The 10,165-nt window shown below is 40.8% G+C and overlaps 1 protein-coding gene across 3 annotated transcripts in view; it reads left to right on the top strand.

Moving 5' to 3' along the window:
• The first annotated feature begins 257 nt into the window (after positions 1–257).
• The window catches only part of SLC39A10 (solute carrier family 39 member 10), a 336,276-nt gene continuing 326,368 nt past the window's right edge, over positions 258–10,165 (top strand). Inside the window, exon 1 of one of the 3 annotated variants that reach the window (XM_030240267.2) lies at positions 258–527. The gene's annotated coding sequence lies outside the window, so the exon portion shown is untranslated. The remainder of the gene's footprint in view (positions 528–10,165) is intronic. The other 2 variants (XM_030240254.2, XM_018911689.3) reach the window with 2 other exon arrangements.

The following is a 10,165-nucleotide window of genomic DNA, read 5'->3' as shown; positions in this document are numbered from 1 at the left end:
CTCACATTAGGATGAGATAACTCAAGGGTAGCTATTCCATTATCTTCTGCTTGCAGAGGAAAGCAGCAGTTCTGATTAAACGCTGTTTTATCTGCGCTCTTTGTAGGCATAACTCAGTGAAGATGATGGTGTGATATGGCTGAGTTTTGAAGGCTTGTGCTTAAGAGCCATATATCTTTAAGGCTTGTACCTTCTGTGGATTCTCTCCTAATTAGGAACACCTGTAGAGGCCTGACCAGACCCTGTGGTTTGCAGCAGAACTGCCGAAGGGCTCCGAAAAGGCAGAAACTTTGTGTTGTCTTTTAACCTAAATTATAACAGGGTTCAAGCCTGTGCCAAGCAGAGTAAAACTATATAATTTATGAGCCATGAGGGCAGCTCTGGGCCCCTCTGAGGTGATTTTTATCAGTGCAGTAGCATAAACAGCTCTCCTTTACTTGAACATTGGGAAGAGGGAGCAGTGGAAGGGCTGCAGTATAAAGGGGATCCAGCCTGTGCCAGCACCTCTGTAGCCCACGGACAGCCAGGTAAGTGTCTTTGCACTGCCCTGCTTCTTGAGCAACAGATGAGGAAAACTGTGCAGCGTGCCGAGGCTGAGCATGGGCTGTGTGCTGTGGGACTGCAGGAGCTGCACTTCAAGGCCAATGATTTGCTTTTTGCTGCTGAAATTTTTAGCTTGTTGCAGAGGATCTGCTTTGATTCATTGTCTGCCTTTGTCTTGGAAGGCTCAGTTGTGCCAAACCTCACCGGTGGTGTAATAGAACTACCCACAGTCTTGCAAACTGCACTTGGCTGTAATGATGGGTTTGGGGCCTTGCTCTCTCTGGGTTTTGAAGTCATTTTCCTATGAGCAAGCAGGTGTTACTCTAGGACTGGTCCTTGGGTCAAGTGCAAAACTATTAGATATAAGGAGAACCTGTAAAGAATTTTATTTTTGCTATGTATTAATAACGCAATTATGTATAAACCATAAACGTTAGTTTGTCAAAATGACAGTCTAGAACAGAGCTCACTCTATTCATGTTTTCTCTCAGGGTTTAGGACACTTAGATACTAAGATATTACTGCAGCTTTGTGTTCTTTTCAGCAAACAGTACGCACAAAGTGGGAATAGCCTAAAAATATCAGTTAACTGGAACTTAAGGCAATGTCCAGCTGACCCACCTCCAGAAACAACAGACAGACTCCAGGGACTTCTGGCTTTTGTTTCTGTCTCAGAAGGATTGGGTTTTGTGGTGTGGAGGTTGGGAGAGAGGAAAGGGGGGGGTTTTGTTTGGTTTAAACTGACATTTTTAATCTTTATAGGACAAGGGACACCTTGAAAATCTTAGTGCTATGTTTCCTTATTGCATATCTCCGACAAGAATAAAGCCTTTGTTGGTATTGGCTCCTGATGATTAAAACAGCTACAGTTGGTGTCTTAATTAAAAAAAAAAAAAAAAAAAAAAAAAACCCTTTGAAGTTGCTCTAATTTTTATTTTCTTTGTAATGTTACATGCAGAGTGCTGCAGAAGGAGAGCTGGGGAGGTACATTTCAGGCTCAGCTTTCCAGCTGCAGCAGAAGGGAACTTGTTATTTAAAAGCTTTTCCTTGATGAAAAGCTAGAGCTCTGCCCTTGTTAAGCACTGTCAGTTGGCACAGCTCTCCTGTGCTGCCCAGTCATACCCCATTAGTCTGGGATAAGAAGAATTTCTCGCTAAAAGATTAAGAGGGAGACTCCTAGAAATGTTTTACAATGTTATATAAGAACTGAGTCTGGTTGTGGGCTGTCCTTGGACTTGAAACAACCAGGGTCACATTTCTAGCCTGAACATGAGCTCGGTGCTCTCATCTTGAAGCTGGTCTAAATTTCAAGCCATTATGGTCCATGATTGCCTCTGTAGTTCAGATTGGCACAGTCTCAAAGGAAGGTGTTCCCCTGCATCTGGAAAAAAAGCGGATGCAGCCAATGGCCTTCTAAAACACACTGCAAGAAAACTACAACAGCTTGAGGCATCATGTGTAGGTTGTTTAATTTCTTCAGCACAATTATCCTTCTAATAGGTGTGTGCTGGTAGCATAATCCTCCTTTCAGGATTCCACTAGAAGACTTCATGCTTGGCTAGTTCAGGCCAATGACTTCCATGGGATCTGTACTGTTCTTTTTTTGCAGATTTAATGTAATGGGTTTGTACTGTAAACAGAAGATCAAGGTCAGATTTCTCTTGTAGGACTGAGCATCAAAAAAGGTTAATAGTTTTTAATTATCAACTTGCAATATATGAAGCAGTTTATGTGATGCAGATAGCATTGCTCATAATGTGATTGAATAATACCATAACTTTATACAAACAATATCTTCAAAATATGCATTATAGACAGAGCCCAGCAGGTTGTGTATAGGGGTTTGGTATAGGTCTTTTTTTAGGTTGCTTTGTATAGGTCTTAACCAGGCAAATCTGCTGGTCAGTTCCCAGGGTAGGTGTGGCTCAGGAGTATTCCATACTCCTCCAGCTATTCCATACTCATCCAGCTGTCTAACATCTGCCTAGACACTGCTTATTTCAGGATTACTGGTTTTTACTCACATCATTTTTGCCTGACAGCTGTGGTGGTCCTAGTGTTGAGAAACACACAGATCTCTCCAAATAACCTCTTCTCAGCTGATTTTCTGTACTGTTTGCCTTTAAGACACAGTGGTGTTCAGATAATTGATTTGGAGCCATTCATAACTAAGATCGCTGTCTACTGATCTCTACCAAGATGTTCTGAGGGTTTTACACTTCAACAAAACCTCTTTAAAAGGCTCAGCATGCCTGAAGTCAGATCACTGTGTGGAGCAGCTCTTGTCATGGGACTGGACAGTGGAAGTCAGCCAAAATCTTTCACTTCCTTCAAAAGCTTCTGTTGAGTGTCCTCTGTCTTGACTTGGTGCTGGGGGCACTGTGTGTGTCTTGTTGCTGTGCCTGTTCTCCAGATCAAACAGAATTAGCAGCTCATCAAACTGAGCAAACAAGCTCAGAAAGCTGACGGGAGACCTCCCACCAGGATTTGTGCTGTAGAGAACACGCACTCTGTAATGTGCAAGGGCTGCACTCCAATGAGAGGATAATGTCTGTCTCAGATGAGTGCAGGGTGTTGCTGAGTGCAGAGATGAGCCTGCACTGGAGCAAAGCAGGGCACATGAGGCAGCTGCTGGAAGACTGCTGGGGCCAGACATCAGGCAGGTATCTTCACACAGACAAGGTCCCTGCTAGCAAAAGTAGTGCCATGACCTAAAAGGCCGAGAAGCCATGCTGAAAAGAGATGGATCTGTGAATCACCAGCCTGAACCAGCCTGCACTCTGAGGCAGGAAGGGCAGTGGGAAACCTGAGAGCTGGGTGCTTTGCACTCCGTGTCTGTAAGGCCTTCAGGGCAGGGGATCACTTTCTGTGCTGGTGGAAGATCACACAGGAAGTTTGAGCACTTCCAATCACTGTCCAACCACACTCCAGTCAGTTCTAGTGGCATTGCAGGTGGGAACAGTACAGCGGGGAGTTTGGGGAGGTCCATGAGGAAATGTCTGTTTTACTAGAAGGGAAGCACAGCAAAAGTTGTAATCCTTATCTTCACTATCATCGCCACCAGCTGCAATCTGGAGAGCACCTGGAAAAGCATATTTGCTCATCCCATCACCTCTGGTGGACTGGGCAGCATTAGCTTTGTGGTTGAATTCAATCTTCAATGTCTTTTCCAACCTAAATGATTCTAGAAGATGATCAGGATACTTCTACAAAGATGATATTCTTATCTAGCTGCACAACTGGCCACAATCACAGCAGGTAAGAGTCTGGAAGATCAGGAAATGGCAGTGTGGTTACCAGAGAAGGCTCAGTGCATCTGCTGTTGGATTTTTGTACCCTGGTTATTCCTTGGAGAAATGAGATTAAATACAGCAGTGGTTTTTAGCTAGGAGAATTTCCTGGATGGCAGAAGGAAAAGCACCATTAAGAAGGTGCATAAAATCAGGACAGGCTGCTAGAACACAGCAATATCTGCTGTTGATGCTGCTGCTCGCTGAGCCTCTGTAGGCAAAGGAAGATCTGTAGGATATCAGGGGATGACTGGGATTACATGTGTTCCTAGCCTCAAAATCTGGGGAAAGAATGCAGGAAATATTTGGGGTAATGGAGGGAGGTAAAGCTGTTTTGTACAGGAATGGTATGTCTGAAGAACAAGCCAAAACTGGGTGTGATCAGGTGTGGAATACACAGCACCAGGAGGCATAGCTTTGCACAGCTTGGGGTTTTCTTCAAAAGAAAACAATGGACAGCTGTCTCCTGGGTAACAGGAGAGGGGCAAATGGTGCCACAAGGACTAAAAATAATCAAATCCAAAGGATGAATTCTGGCCATGCCCATCAAATTCTCAATAAGCCAGAAATAATCAGGGCTTAGGTGACAATCTTATTTAGGGGACAGGGTTTGCTTATGCTCTTAGAATTCACTCAACATGTAGCTGGGTGATTGCTGAAAGGTCTAGGAAAACTGAGAAAAACTAATGTAAAACTTCTGTCATACTCAAGACAAACATTTAAATTTTGAAAAAATTCTACAGATTTCTTCCTTCCTTGGGTGCTTCTTGTATAAAGCTGCTACAACCCTTTCTCTTTATCAAGACAGAAGTTTAACCCTGCAAACTTTCTTTCCTCACTTTCCCTTTCAGCTAACCATAAAATTCCACGTGTGTGATGTAGCTAGTGTGTTTTATGGGATCAGAGCCACACCATGCTAGTAACTTTAATCTCTCAAACTCTTTGGAGCTGCCTTTGGAACACTGTGGTCTGTGCTCCTTGGATGTTTCCATTGATGAGCATTTCTTATTCACACTCAGCTTCAGCACAGGTCAGCAGGAGCTGCTGTGGTTTTTATCCATGATGCAACAGAAATGTCAGTGTGCTTCCCTAAATGTTGGTATGGTTTATGATTTCTTTTTAATCTGTGCTAATTTGGGGGCTACTTGGCATTAATACATAGCTTGGAAAAGAGAATTAGTGACTCAAATATTGTTGCCAGGTTTCTGTGGTTGACTTTTACCCATACAAAGCATTAAGCAATTAATCTCAAGGTCTTATGTATGGCAAAACAAAACAACCTCTCAGATGTGGCTTACATTTGTTTCAGAAAAACTTTCATTGGAAGTGAGGAATTTGAAAGAAAGAAGAACAGAATATTTATAAACAATAACTATATGACAGAATGCTTCTGTGAGAAGAGGCTAAAGTTAGCATTTGCAAGACTTTTACCTGTGTTCTGGGTATTCTCAAGCACAGGTAAACCCCTTGATAAGTGAAATGAAAGATCTTGTACAAGTTGTCTACAGTCCTGACATGTGTATTTTTATAACATCTTTCTGAGAACTACTTTCTTTTTTCCCAATAAGAATTTTTTCTTCATTTGAGAACATTTGATAGACATATCTCAGGTGAAAGTTGTCATTGAAACTGGTGCCAGGTGTTGTTGAGATTAATTACATTGCCTCCAGGGAATGCTGTACAGCCTATGGCCATCCCCACTGAAAATAACTTTCCCTTTAGTGGGGATAGGAAGCCACAGAGCACCTGCAGTGCTGGGGACATCTGATGAGCCACAGCAGTGTGCAGAGCCAAAGCACTGGAATGCTGGGGGTTTCCTCATGCTGCAAAATGGAACAAACACACTGGAAAACAAAAGAGGAAGAAAACAAGATCTAATTTTATTTTATTTTTATTCTTTTTAGCTCTGCGCCACCTAAATGTGTTGTGTATTTATAATTATGCAAGCCAGAATAACCCAGCTACAGAAAAATGTCCAAAATGTTGGATTACATGGGACAGTAACTGTTTTCATGCCTGGGACAGGTACCATACCTTACCACACCTTAGGCTTCCTCCCCTCCTCTTGTGAAATCCCCAAACTTTGCCTGAGACCATGCTGAGTTCTGTAAATCAGAACCAAATCACATTCCTGAACCAAATCACATCAGCCTCAAGTGCATTTTTTAATAGGTCAAGATGACCAAGTGCCCTGTAGAAATGCAGATTGGCCAATGACCAGTGCAAAAAGCCAAGGCTGGGTGGCCACACAGCAAAGTTTTCTGGAAAAGTCTTCCTCTCTGCCTGATGCCATTCCTTGCTGAAAATCAGGATGAACTCTGTGTGACAACATATAAAACAACAGATCACCAAATTACTTGAAATAAGCCAAAGTTTGATGATACAGGTTGCTTTAAAAATACACCTGTGCCTTCAATGCAAGTGCAGCTCTCACATACCCTCTTTCCATCTGTCTAGGTGCATATTCCAACCTCATAAGAGATTGAAGCATTGCTCTTTTGGGGGATTGGGTTTTTCCTCTAAGAAATTTGTGGGAATTAAGGCAGAAAATATTTGAACAATACCCTTGTTTTTACCAGAACATTTCTTAATGGTGATAGTTCAGAGAAATCTTGGACAAGTGCTATCAGAAGTGTAAAATGAATCCAGGTAAAACAGCTTCTGCAAAGAAAGTAGCAAATATTTTTGGATTTTATATCATGAGACATGCCTTCAAATCTTTGTAGGGGAAATCAAAAAGACTGGGAGGAAAGAACCACCAGCCAAATACTTTTGGTGTTTATAACAGGTGTGCAGAAGGTACATAATTTCATTCAGCCTTTGCAAGCTTCATTAGAATGCAAATACAAGGACCTAAATAACCACTGTTTTTAGAATTATATTGCCTCATTTGTCACAGTTTTGGAGAGATTGGACGCTTTTAACCAATTTGGTGGCAGAGCTTTTAAATTTAGCGAAGTTCCCCAAAGTTTTATGGGAGCTGTTGTATGAGCAGGGAAGAGAGTTCCTACAGTGAGTGCTAGAGAAGTTGCCCATGGATATGTTTGGTGTTGCCCAGGCTGATCCTGACGAGGTTTGAGAAAAGCTGCAGGGCTTCTCCCAGGAAACACAGGAAAGGAGAGTAGGAGTAGCTAAGGATGCTGGGGGCAAGAATGTGGCTTCTCTCCTTCCAACAGGATTGCTCTAGGCTGATAATGGAGTAATTTTTAAACCAGCTTTTTGAAACTGCTCACTAAAGAGCTGTTCTCCTCTCCTAGCTGTTCTATTATTTAACAAAGTGGAAATCTCATTTTTATTCTTCTGCATGAAGCAATAGACCTGGCTTTCTTATAGACTGTCTGCACCACACTTTCTTCTTTAATACACGTCACCCAAAGCTCATCTGTGTGGTTCCCCAAAACCCCTTGCCTCCCTTCATGTCACTTATTATCATAATCTCATTTGAAATGATTGGTCTCTGTAGTTAAACTTTATTTTTATCCCCTTTGGGATCTTATCTGTCCTACACTTGTGGCCCCATTTCCTCTTCTGGCGAGCCCCTGGAGTGCTTTATGCCTTTCCATGGAACTGTTTACAAGCTGCTTCTGAGGGCACAGCTGTCACTATGAGACTAAAACTGAATCCAAAACCAACTAAATATAGCTGTTCCACAGGGAACCATCTTGACTGATAAGGCCGATAAACTACAGGAAAAAATAGAGATCTCGAACATAAGTCCTGTACAGCCAAGACCTGAACAATGGCTCAAACAAAACAAGGTTCAATACAGCCAGGGAAAAACCCAACCATGTGCAAACAAAGCAGAGCAGTTCAGGCAGCCCTGCCTCTCCTCCCAGCTAGGTGAGATGCAGTCTGGGCTTTTCCCTGCAGGATTACTGCTGTGTGCACACTGGGGGACACAAGGAGGTCAGGGCCAGCAACATGCCACACCAAATCCACCACTAGCTGTGCCAATAATGGGCACACAACACAGGAATCCCACAACTCCTAATTCTTGATTTAAAACTGGGATCCTGTGATGAATAAACTCTATAGTTTCCCCCTGTTTAATGGGATTTTATTGGGGGCAGGAGAAGAGTTAAATGAAGAGCCAGCTTTATTTCTATAGCTGCCACTTTCAAACTGTAAGGAAATGAAAGACCTGCAGTGACTTTGGTAAGTTGTGGAAGGCCAAAAGTCAGAAAAGACACTGTAACAGAGGTGCTAGGGAAGAACAACAAGCTTCAAGATGCCATGAGGCTCACAGTTCCAATATTGATCTGGGATAGGAAAGATTGAATTACTAAGCTTCAAGATGCCATCAGGCTCACAGTTCCAATATTGATTTGGGATAGGAAAGATTGAATTACTATGTTTACCTTTAAAGGTGGGCACTCATTTGCATACTGTTGCTATTAGGGTAAGATTTAGAAGATAAGAACTGTACAAGCCATTGTGCTGTTCTCTCTTTGTTAGCCTGCAGAGTGAGAAGGATGCTGGGGTTGGATATCATTTTGCTTTCTTCTTAATGAAGTGTAGTGGTCTACACTTATATATATGAGGTCTACTCATATATTTTTAAGTCATTAAAACCAGGGAAATAAGATTTTCTACCAAAAAAAAAAAACAGCAGCAGGAGAATTTGCAGACTCATTTTCTACACAGTTTTGCATGGGACCTAGTTAGTACAAAGGTTGCTCCCAAAATTATAAGTGAAGTGCCTTGACTTTCATTTCACTTGATTCCTCTTCAAAGTATTTCCTGATCTTCTGCTTTAAAACAAAAATTCTTTTTTCTCCTCTTCCTGAATGTCACACAAAGCTATAAATTGTTCAGGTTGGAAAGGACCTTCAAGATCAAGTCCAACTATCACAGAAAAATTACATTCAAGAATTTAGGAAAAATGGACAGGCTGCTCCTGCATTCAGTGTCTGCCCTGGTCCAAAATTAGCTCCACCAGGAATGTCCATCTCTTTCACTTTCTAGTTTGAAGAGCCAATAAGTGCTAGGAACTCTAAGGAAGCTGGGCACAATCAGCAAGTGTAAACCAATTCCACAGCCAGATACTTAGATGCTGGGGCAGGAGGGCCCAAATGGCATTTATGAGCTTCTATCAAAAGCTTTTAACTTGGCCAAACTTGGATGGATTTTTCCTTCTCTTGACACAGCACAGGATCCCTCCTTTACTCATGTTCCTCTCATTCTCTCATTTTGTTTTGTACATCCAGTCTGCTCTGTGAGACATTGAACATTGTTACCATAATTCTTGGTAAAGAGCTAGAACTGGCAGAGCTTTACACACCTACTCACCCACACTCTTAAAAATAAAAGTCCAAACTCAGCCATGTACTGGGCATGGAATGTTCAAGCCCAAATGATAAACATTGATGTGCCTTGTGAGAGAGGAGTGATGAGCAAGCACACTAATACATTTTAACACAGAAGCTTTGATATTAACCATTTCAGATTAGGCTTTATCTGTTGTGTTCACTTGCCTGTTATGAGACTGGTTAAGTGAGAGGGACAAATGGGATTTTATTCTTGGAGGGTTTACAAGAATTTTATTCTTGGAGGGTTTTCTTAACATCTGAAATGCAGGATGCTTTTGAAGAGTGTTTAGTACACACTGGAAAATAGTATAAAACACTGTATCTGTTTCTCTGTAACTTCATATCAAATATTATTAATCTTGTGAAAAAGTAATAATAAGATTTTCTTTGCTTCATTTTTGTTCATCATCATTAATAAACTGTATGTAGGTCAAACTAGATTTTCATTGACAATTGCATAACCTTATAGAGCTGCTACTGGCTTAAAATAAACCATTATCTTCCCAGCCTCTTTTCTTTTTTTTTCTTTTTTTTTTTTTTTTTTTTTCTTTTTTTTTTTTTTTTTTTTTCTTCTTTTTCTTTTTTTTTCTTTTTCTTTTTTTCTTTTTTTGTTCTTTTTCTTTTTTCTTTTTTTCTTTTTTCTTTTTTTCCTTTTTTTTTCTTTTTTTTCTTTTTTTCTTTTTTCTTTTTTTCTTTTTCCTTTTTTTCTTTTTTTTCTTTTTTTTCTTTTTTTTTCTTTTTTTTCTTTTTTTCTTTTTTTTCTTTTTTTTTTTTTTTTTTTTTTCTTTTTTTTCTTTTTTTCAATTAATGAAGACCTAGGAAAAAGCAAGTTTTCAGCATATTCTTGACTGGACTTTTAGAGATGACAAGATATAAGTAGCAAAAACTCTTAACATTAGTAGAGGAAGGCATTCATCTACCAGGCCACAGAATTTATCAAATGAGTGAGCTGAATCTAGAGGTAGAAGAAATATGGAGTACCAGATACTCTAAAATGTGATGCTGCTGGAAATGGTGCAAAGG

The sequence above is a fragment of the Serinus canaria genome, chromosome 7, assembly GCF_022539315.1.
Source record: "Serinus canaria isolate serCan28SL12 chromosome 7, serCan2020, whole genome shotgun sequence".
Classification (NCBI taxonomy): domain Eukaryota; kingdom Metazoa; phylum Chordata; class Aves; order Passeriformes; family Fringillidae; genus Serinus; species Serinus canaria.
The sequence above is the reverse complement of the archived record's forward strand: the minus strand, read 5'-3'. Positions and strand labels throughout refer to the sequence as shown.